Source organism: Chenopodium album, chromosome 1 (assembly GCF_948465745.1).
Source record: "Chenopodium album chromosome 1, dcCheAlbu1.1, whole genome shotgun sequence".
Taxonomy (NCBI): domain Eukaryota; kingdom Viridiplantae; phylum Streptophyta; class Magnoliopsida; order Caryophyllales; family Amaranthaceae; genus Chenopodium; species Chenopodium album.
The window spans coordinates 30735883-30746301 of NC_137834.1; the positions used below are offsets into that span (position 1 = coordinate 30735883).

The 10419-nt window shown below is 39.2% G+C and overlaps 2 non-coding genes across 2 annotated transcripts; one reads left to right on the plus strand and one right to left on the minus strand.

Moving 5' to 3' along the window:
* Positions 1-649: 649 nt before the first annotated feature.
* Positions 650-756, minus strand: LOC145565224 (small nucleolar RNA R71). Its single transcript, XR_014094992.1, has one exon. It is a non-coding gene; the product is annotated as a small nucleolar RNA R71 (small nucleolar RNA).
* Positions 757-9125: 8369 nt separating this feature from the next.
* LOC145565484 (small nucleolar RNA R71) lies at positions 9126-9232 on the plus strand. Its single transcript, XR_014095041.1, has one exon. It is a non-coding gene; the product is annotated as a small nucleolar RNA R71 (small nucleolar RNA).
* Positions 9233-10419: the final 1187 nt, after the last annotated feature.

Consider the following 10419-nt stretch of genomic DNA (forward strand, 5'->3'; position numbering starts at 1 on the left):
ATTTTTGTAGTCTAGGTTATTTTCTTTTTGTCTCAGAGAACGTTAGTTATTTGAGGCAAATCTCATATTTGCTTCTAGTTTTTTGTTTATGCCCAGGTGTTCCAGATCAGGGTACATCCCATTCGATCCTGAGATCGAGCGTTCCTTCCATAGACAGAAAAATCTCTACAAGCAAATCCTGGCGGATTCCGGTGATAATAATATTAATCACCGCGATCCTCCAAATGGTTCTAGCGATTCAGAGGTATCATCAGACGCAGAATCAGAGATGGTGGTTCCAAAGAAGCTTAGTGATTACTCACAACCAAAGCTTACAGATTTTCCACATCTCACCCCTACTCCGGCTCTTAATGGGGTACAATTCGAAATTAAACCTCAATTTATAACGATGATAGAGAGGAAGCAATTCAGTGGAGCGAAGGGTGAAGACCCAAATCTTCACATTGCCGACTATTGTCAATATTGCAATACCATCAGGCAAGCCGGGGTCACTCAAGACCAAATCAGGGAGATTCTCTTTTCCTTCTCTTTAACTGGAAAAGCTAAATTGTGGTTTAATGGCTTAAATAGAACTGCACTTGGTATAACTAACTGAGAAACTCTGGTCTTGAATTTTTATAACAAGTATTATCCTGCAGAGAGAACAGTCGTACTACGGAGTGCGATTCAGAACTTTGCCCAAGAAGCCGATGAATCTTTATATGAGGCTTGGGAGAGGTTCAAGGACCTACAAAGAGAATGCCCTCACCATAATTTAGCACAATGGCAGTTAATCCAAGCCTTTTATAATGGCATTGGAAATTCTTCTAGAATAATTTTAGATTCTGCGGCTAGTGGGAGATTTATGAATCTAAATGTTGATGATGCAGGTCAGGTTATTGAAGATATGGCGATTCATAATTCCCAATATGTGAATCCTAGAGGATTTGCTAACAAGGGGAAGCATAGTGTTGACTCTGTATCCTTTTTGCAAGCTCAACTAACCTCTATATGCCAAAAATTAGATAATCTTAGTTCTGCTAATGTAGCTAATGTTTCTGCGATTAATAATAATTCTAATGAAGCTTTCTGTGAAAATTGTGGTATTCTAGGTCATTGGGAACAAGATTGCAGGAGTTCCGTGGAGCAAGTTAATGCCTTTTAAGCTTATAGGCAGAATAACCCATACTCCAACACCTACAATCCTGGGTATCAGAACCATCCGTACCTTTCCTACCGGAGTACTAATGTTCAAAATCCACCACCACAAGAACCACAAGCGCCACAGCAGCAGCAACAGAAATATTACCATCCCAATGCTGGCCAGAAAAACCAACCACAACAAACCTCCTCATCTTCTGACCCTTCTCTGGTGGAAATTAGAGCAATGTTGATTAATATGCAAAAGAACATGGAGAGTAGAGATGCGACAATTGATCAAATTCTAGCACATAATAAAATTGTAGATATTCAAATTGCGCAACTTTCCGCTACTCTACAAGCCCGCCAACAGGGAGCTCTGCCGGCACAGCCGACCAGGCCTACGGATCAAGCATATGAAATTACTCTAAGGATTGGTTCAAACTATGAAGGCCCCCCTATGCCCTGAGTTGATGAACCTATTTTATTAAATAATGCTAATCTTGATTCCGTTAAACCTGACAATGTAGTTAATAGCCCTGCAGGGCTAAAGGGTAGTACTAACATATCTAATTCTACATTGCAAGGTATGACTCCAGAGAAGATGGCTATCTCCAGACAAGAGCAACAATGCTCAAAAGCCAATTATCAAACTTCCATTCCCCAATCGTCACTTGAAGACAAATTTGGATAAGAAGTTTGGTAAGTTCTTGGAGATGGTAAAAGATTTGAAGGTAACAGTTCCCTTCACTGAATTAATCACACAAATTCCTTCATATGCAAAATTTATGAAAGAAATATTGACAAGGAAAAGGTCTATTAGTGAGGTAGAGACAGTAGCTTTCACTGCAGAGTGTAGTGCCGTACTTCAAAATAAGTCTCCACCTAAATTAAAAGTAGTTTTTCTATCCCCTGTCATATAGGCAATCTATTGATTGATAATGCATTGTGTGATTTGGGTGCTAGCGTTAGCGTCATGCCATTATCTGTGTGTTCCAAGTTAAATATGGGTTAATTAAAAGCTACTAGTATAACTCTTCAAATGGCCGACCGTTCTTTCAAATACCCCTTAGGTGTTTTAGAGGATGTCCCCGTTAGAGTAGGTAGATTTTATATACATGTTGATTTTGTTGTTCTTGATATGGCCGAGGATATGCAAACCCCAATTATTTTGGGTAGACCATTCCTTAACACTGCAGGAGCAATCATAGATGTGAGGATATGCAAACCCCAATTATCTAAGTTCTTATTGAAAATAGCCTTTAATATCAAATTAACATCTGCTCGATTCATCAATTTAATATTGCTATACTTTTACAAGCCGCAATTGTAAAACATTAAAACAATTCAATAAGAAATTATTATGCAATACTAGTAATCAATAATAGTCAATCATCAATGCATCAATTAACCAAATTATAAAGGGCTTTCGCTACGTATTACAATCACATAAATAATTTACCGGTATTAAATCTCATCTCTCGAATCTCGACTTAACCATTTATAAATTAATCTGCCTAATGAAACTAGACCTAAACATTAATTCTCATCTCTCGAATCTTGAATCAATATTGTCAAACTCATGCATAAAAGATAGGCCTAATCTAGTCAAAGAGCATTAAATCAATCAATAGGAAATTAATCTAGCATTGATAATTAACAACAATAAATTACCCCTTCATATTATTTATTAGATCCCCATAAACCCTAGAAATTCAACTACTCACAAATCGTCATGACTAAACTAATCAAATAAATAAATAAAAGCATAATCAAGGAAGCAAATAAAATAACTGAAGTTAAAGGGGAAGAAATTGTTACCAAAAAGTAATCTGGAATTAATGGAAGAATTAAGAACAAAAGTTGAGAGAAAGGATTCTAAGAGAATAATTAAGAGAGTAAAGAAAGAGTAAAAAGGAGGAGAAGAGAGATCCTAAAATCGTATTACGGAGGAGTATTTATACTCCGTACAAAAGTCCTAAACTAAAACAAATTAAAACGACATTAAGCGTCTCCTAACAATAACACGTGCCCGATCGGGCGAGGCACCGCCCGATCGGGCGCGCCTTTTTTGCTCATTACTACTAATCTCGCGCCCGGCCGGGCGCGTCACCGGGCACCAGCCTAAGCTTCTCCAGCCCGGCCGGGCGCGCCTCCGGGCGCCAGCCTTTTTGGCCGGGCGACTCTCTTGGGCCACTATATGGACTACGATTGACCTCCAATTCTTCGGGCCAATCTGGGTTTCCCCTTTGGGTCTTGAATACTCGATCCAAATGCCCCGGTACCACACATACCAAGCCCTTAATCACCAGTTTGATGGCTCTAACCGGCTCTGGGCTATAGAATCTGGTCGTGCTTCTCCAATGTTCGTGATTGCTCCAAAATATCTCGGAAAAATACTCAAAAAGTATAAATCCCTGCAAAAGTCAACCAAATCTACGAAAACACTAGAAAACACCAATTAGTAATAAAATTGGCTCTAAAGAGCCAAAAACACTACTAATTATGACCAAGGGACGGGGGTAAAATACTATATAAAATAGACACATGAAACTCCCCCAAGCCAAACCTTTGCTTGTCCCTAAGCAAAGATCTCATCAGTGAACATATAAAACATACTTCACCCCAAAAAGTAAAAATCGAGCACAAACGATTCAGAGTAAATCAAATAAACATGCTTCAGAGTCAACCAATCAAATCCATCTAATTACCAATCTTCCCTAACAATTGCCAAACAGAGCAAACCACAAGAGCATATAGAATTCAAGACTAGTGCTCACACACTCAACTCTCATTTATGTGGCGAGTAAAAGATGTACTCGATCGCTCTCCACCCAACCCCTTTATGTGAACAATGCCCTCCCAACTCACACTCTCGTGTGTATAAAAACAATATACGCTCAATCCTACTAGTCGACTCGAAATATGTCAAACCATAACTTGCATTGATAAGCGACACTTTCACATTCATACAATTCTACGCACAAAGGTCAGAAGGTCTTTAAAGCTTGTAATGTAAGGCTAGGGTAAAGGGTAGGATAAATTTGGGAATAAGTGAGAGAAAAGCTATGCTTAAAGGAGCCATATCCTAATAAAACCCATGATCAAAATAAATAGTGATCATACATCTCCTACATAACCAACTCTAACATCAACCAAATATACTCTCCATTCATAATAAATAAACCCAACTCCTACAATTTCACTCATAAGATATAATAATGAAGTAGAGTGAATAAACAAACTTTATTTTCCAAACTTGAATTTTTTTCATTGAGGCTCTATCATTTTTTTTCTTTTGATCAACCTCAAACTAGAACATTTGAACACTTTTTTTTTTCTTTTGAAGTTCACTTATTTTTTTTCACATTTTTTTCTTGAACTTCTCTTTCTTTTTTTTTCTGTTAATATCATGCTTTATTTTTTCCAAGAAAATATAACTCTCAAACTCATCAAAAATAAACATGAATAACAACAAGACAACTTCTCAAATCCCACCCAAATTGTGCTAATAGTAAGCACACTACAAACTCCCTCACCTCACTCACTAATAGCTCCCCCAAGCCAAGCTTGGGACTAGTAACCAATGGGGCAAAATAGGCTTATAATGCGGCTAATAAACAACAAAAAGTCAAGGCAACAACATGGGTAGCAAGAAGGGAACAAATGTATCTACAATATCTGGAGGCTACCTAAAAGAACAAATGCCTTCATCCTCCACAATGTGCATAATAATGAATCATATAAACATTACTTATAGTTGCAAACCAATACTCAAATTCATTGACATACCAGGAACTATGGAACTATCACACATTCCTTACCAAATCAACTAGTTAAGCACTATATTCACAAGTAGTTGGACAAAATTGACGCATGTAAAGGTTTCAGGGCAATCATACATCAAATCATGATCAACTAATCCACAATGCCTATCATCAAATACCAAGAATCAAAACAATTTTCTCAAGTAAGGGGCACAGGGAAGCATAATTTATAATTCATTGGAACGTATTTTTGGATTTTTTTTTTATTTTTCAATTTTTTTTGTATTTTTATATATATAAGAAAGTAATAAAAACTAACCTAGAAAGCAAGAAATCTAACCTAAGAAAACACACCAAAAATAAAAGAAAAGAGAAAAAGAAAAATACCAAACCAAAACCTCCCCCAAGCCAAAATCAGACAATGTCCTCATTGGCTCGGAAACTAGCCCAGCATAGCAAGTCCTCATCATCCTCGTCCATCGAGCCGAAACCCGCACCTCCATTGCCACCTGCACCAGAAGAGCTACCACCAAAATAATCAGCGTGAAAACTCCCCCCCGCCAGTCCCCCGAAAGGAATATCCTGCCCGTACCCGAAGAAAGAAGAATAGTCAGTGTAAATACCACGGGCAGTGGGATCCCTATCGTATCCCTGGGGTGGAGGCTGAAACCAGTCAGGGTGAATAGCATCGTCGGGAATGTTGCCCCAACGAGCATAATCATCGTACATAGGGTAGAGAGCTCTACCCTGGTTCCTCTCTAGGTACCCTAACCTCTGGTCTAAGGAGCCTACCATCCTCCTAAGGTCAGTATGTGAATGCTCGATATGTCCTAGGGCCTGACCTATACTCTGAAGATCCCAAACTGGGTCATCAATTTTACAAAATTATACAAAAGTTAAACTAATATTTCTATTATTTAACCTGAAAAATAAATTTGGCCCATTTCTACTACTAACAACATGAAAAGTGCACAGGAATTCACAAGTCAGTTCTCGGTATGTAGGATAGTGCATGTCAACAAATTTTCTCATGCCAATGTCATTCAAAAATCGTTTAACAAAATCATACAAACTAAATGATTATAGGGTAGGGCGGTGTAACCACCGAGAAGGAATTACCTCACAACCGACCAAATGCTCCAGCCGTTCCTTTTGTTCCCGGCTCACAATCCGGATCGTCGGCCAGTATGGGAGTTGCAAGTCCGGGTCGTATTCCTCCCTCGAACTGGAGCTCCTACCAAAAATGGACCTAGCCCTCTTTGAAGCCGTGTTCAAGAAATGGGTATGAAAATTTATTGAATTAAAACTGAAAAATTTTTGTATGAAAGTGAAGAGGATGAAGAGAGGATCACAAATATGTAAAGAATTTTAAATTTGGGTAAGAAATGGAGGAGAAATCTTAGAGAGAAGGTAGAGAAAATTTGAGTTTTAGAGAGAGAAAGTAATGGAGGAAAGAAGAAATGGAGAAAGAAAGAAGAAAAGAAAGTAGAAGAAGGGGGCAGATACGCTCGCGCCCGGTCGGGCGGTGGGTCGCCCGGTCGGGCGATCTGGGATATTTCGTGGCTGGTTCTCGCGCCCGGTCGGGCGATCAATTTCACCCAAATTTCGTACCCTTTCGCGTCCGGTCGGGCGCCACTCGCCCGGTCGGGCGATCTAAAGCTCCGATTTTCTTCCAAGTCTCGTGCCCGGTCGGGCGCCTTTCGCCCGATCGGGCGATCTGTAGGCCAAAAATTTCGCCCTTCTCGCGCCCGATCGGGCGGACAAATTAGTCCGTATACGACAAATTTCGCGCCCGGTCGGGCGCCACTCACCCGGTCGGGCGAAAATGCGTATTTTCAAATCCTTGCTCTCGCGCCCGATCGGGCTAGCTTCGCCCGGTCGGGCCCGAGACTAAATCGGCGAAATATTGTTTTCCTCTTTTCTCCAAAATTTGGTTAACTCTTTTCCTTCAAACCTGTACAAACACTCATAAAACTCATTAAATTCCCTCATCTCTCCTCTCATAAGAAAAAGAAAAGAAAAACTAGACTAAAAAGCATTAAAAATACGGGTTGCCTCCCGCAAAGCGCTGGTTTATCTAGGTCCCGCACGACCTTCTTACCAAGTACAATATCTAGGACCCTTGGCCTAACGCTTGATCGGGTGGTTTCTCACCCGGTCTAGCGGTGTTCAGGCTGCGATGGGGCTTCCTAAAATACCTGTGGGACGCCAAATCACCTTATCTGGTGGATCCTCTTTGACTTGGAATGGTAGATCTTCAATGCTACGCACTAAAGATCCTTCTTTGATCGAGGATTGCTTCAAATTTTCCTTGCATGCAACACTTGCAACTCGATCTGACGGAACACTTACCGTAGGCTTGATTCGCACAACTTGCTCGATCGGTTCCACTTGTTCATCCTCGAAACCAAGACCAACATTGTAGATTGCTCTTTCTATTGCATCGACTTCCTTCTGCCATTTGTCTATCTCATCTGAAAAGGATGCAACACAAGATACCGCCTCCAAGGAATCTTTTTCAAGAGCTTGGAGCTTGTTAGAATAATTTACAACCACATTAACACTGAAACATTTCTCCTCAGTCATGGAGCTTTTAGGGGCATTATTCAGATTAAAAACAACTTTATCATCCCCTACTGATAGTGTTAACTTACCACTTCTTACATCTATGACTACTCCTGCAGTGTTAAGGAATGGTCTACCCAAAATAATTGGGGTTTGCATATCCTCAGCCATATCAAGAACAACAAAATCTACAGGTATATAAAATTTACCTACTCTAACGGGGACATCCTCTAAAAAACCTAAGGGGTATTTGAAAGAACGGTCGGCCATTTGTAGAGTTATATTGGTGGCTTTTAATTTACCCATATTCAACTTAGAACACACAGATAATGGCATGACGCTAACACTAGCACCCAAATCACATAATGCATTATCAATCAAGAGATTGCCAATATGACAAGGGATAGAAAAACTACCCGGATCTTTTAATTTAGGTGGAGACTTATTTTGAAGTACGACACTACACTCTGCAGTGAAAGCTACTGTCTCTACCTCACTAATAGACCTTTTTCTCGTCAATATTTCTTTCATAAATTTTTCATATGAGGGGATTTGTGTGATCAATTCAGTAAAGGGAACTGTTACCTTCAAATCTTTAACCACCTCCAGGAACTTACCAAACTGCTTATCCAAGTTTGTCTTCAATTGACGATTGGGGAATGGAAGTTTGATAATTGGCTTTGGAGCATTCTTATTCTTGTCTGGAGTAGCCACCTTCTCTGGAGTTGTACCCTGCAATGTAGAATTAGATATGTTAGTATTATCCTTTAGCCTTGCAGGGCTATCAACTACATTGTTTGGTTTAAAGGAATCAAGATTAGCATTATTTAATAAAACAGGTTCATCAACTCTGGGCATAGAGGGCCCTTCATAGTTTGAACCACTCCTTAGAGTAATTGCAAATGCTTGATCCGTAGGTCGGGTTGGCTGCGTCGGCAGAGCTCCCTGTTGGCGGGCTTGTAGAGTAGCGGAGAGTTGCGCAATTTGATTATCCATAATTTTATTATGCGCTAGAATTTGATCAATTGTCGCATCCCTGCTCTCCATGTGCTTTTGCATATTAACCAACATTGCTCTTATTTCCGCCAGAGAAGGGTCGGAAGATGAGGGGGTTTGTTGTGGTTGGTTCTTCTGGCTAGCATTGGGATGATAATATTTCTGCTGCTGTGGCGCCTGTGGTTCTTGTGGTGGTGGATTTTGAACATTAGTGCTCTGGTAGGAAAGGTACGGATGATTCCGATACCCAGGATTGTAGGTGTTGGAGTATGGGTTATTCTGCCTATAAGCTTGGAAGGCATTAACTTGCTCCACGGAAGTCCTGCAATCTTGCTCCCAATGACCTACAATACCACAATTTTCACAGAAAGCCTCATTAGAATTATTATTAATTGCAGAAACATTAGCTACATTAGCAGTGCTAAGATTATCTAATTTTTGGCAGATAGAGGTCAATTGAGCTTGCAAAAAGGATACAGAGTCAACACTATGCTTCCCCTTGTTAGCAAATCCTCTAGGATTCCCATATTGGGAATTATGTATCGCCATATCTTCAATAACTTGACTTGCATCATCAACATTAAGATTCATAAATCTCCCACTAGCTGCAGAATCTAAAATTATTCTAGAAAAATTCCAATGCCATTGTAAAAGGCTTGGATTAACTGCCATTGTGCTAAATTATGATGGGGGCATTCTCTTTGTAGGTCCTTAAACCTCTCCCAAGCCTCATATAAAGATTCATCGGCTTCTTGGGCAAAGTTCTGAATTGCACTCCGTAGTACGGTTGTTCTCTCTGCAGGATAATACTTGTTATAAAAATTCAAAACAAGAGTTTCCTAGTCAGTTATACCAAGTGCAGTTCTATTTAAGCCATTAAACCACAATTTAGCTTATCCAGTTAAAGAGAAGGGAAAGAGAATCTCCCTTATTTGGTCTTGTGTGACCCCGGCTTGCCTGATGGTGTTACAGTATTGACAATAGTCGGCAATGTGAAGATTTGGGTCTTCACCCTTGGCTCCACTGAATTTCTTCCTCTCTATCTTCGTTATAAATTGAGGTTTAATTTCAAATTGAACCCCATCAAGAGCCGGAGTAGGGGTGAGATGTGGAAAATCCGTAAGCTTTGGTTGTGAATAATCACTAAGCTTCTTTGGAGCCGTCATCTCTGATTCTGCGTCTGATGATGCCTCTGAATCGCTAGAACCAGTTGGAGGGTTTCGGTGATTATTATTATTATCACCAGAATCCGCCAGGATTTGCTTGTAGAGATTTTTCTGTCTATGGAAGGAACGTTCGATCTCAGGATCGAATGGGATTTAACCTGATCTGGAACACCTGGGCATAAACAAAAACTAGAAGCAAATGTGAGATTTGTCTCAGAGAACTAACGCTCTCTAAGACAAAAGGGAAATAATCTAGACTACAAAAACAATCGGAAATAAAAATAAAACTGTTTCCCCGGCAACGGCGCCAAATTTTGACAGGGTAAAGTCGTATCCCCTAATCAAAAGTAAATAACTAAATCCTCTAACTAAAGTAGATAGAGAAGTAGGGTCGATCTCCACAGGGAAACAAGTCTTTTTACTCCTAATTAATTATTATAATCTAAATTATCTAAGTAACCAATATTTATGTTTGAGTATGAAACTAAACTACAAAGAATAGGAATAGGGAGAAAACAATATATAAAAGGATCTAGGTGATAAGTGACTTTTATGTCACTTTTAGGGTGTTTATTGAGTCGTATTCCGACTTATTTTCCAATAATTTCACCTTTTATATCCTTTATTTCTATTATTTTATTATTCTCGTCTTTTATCTTTATTTTGAGTATTTTTGTAATTTTCTATAGTTTTTAGTTTATTTTCGTGTTTTATTTTATTTTTCTTTCTTTTAATGTTTGTAGTTTAAGTCGTTAGTTTTTATTTTTAATAGTTTCTCTTTTTATCTCGTTTTCTTATTTATTTTA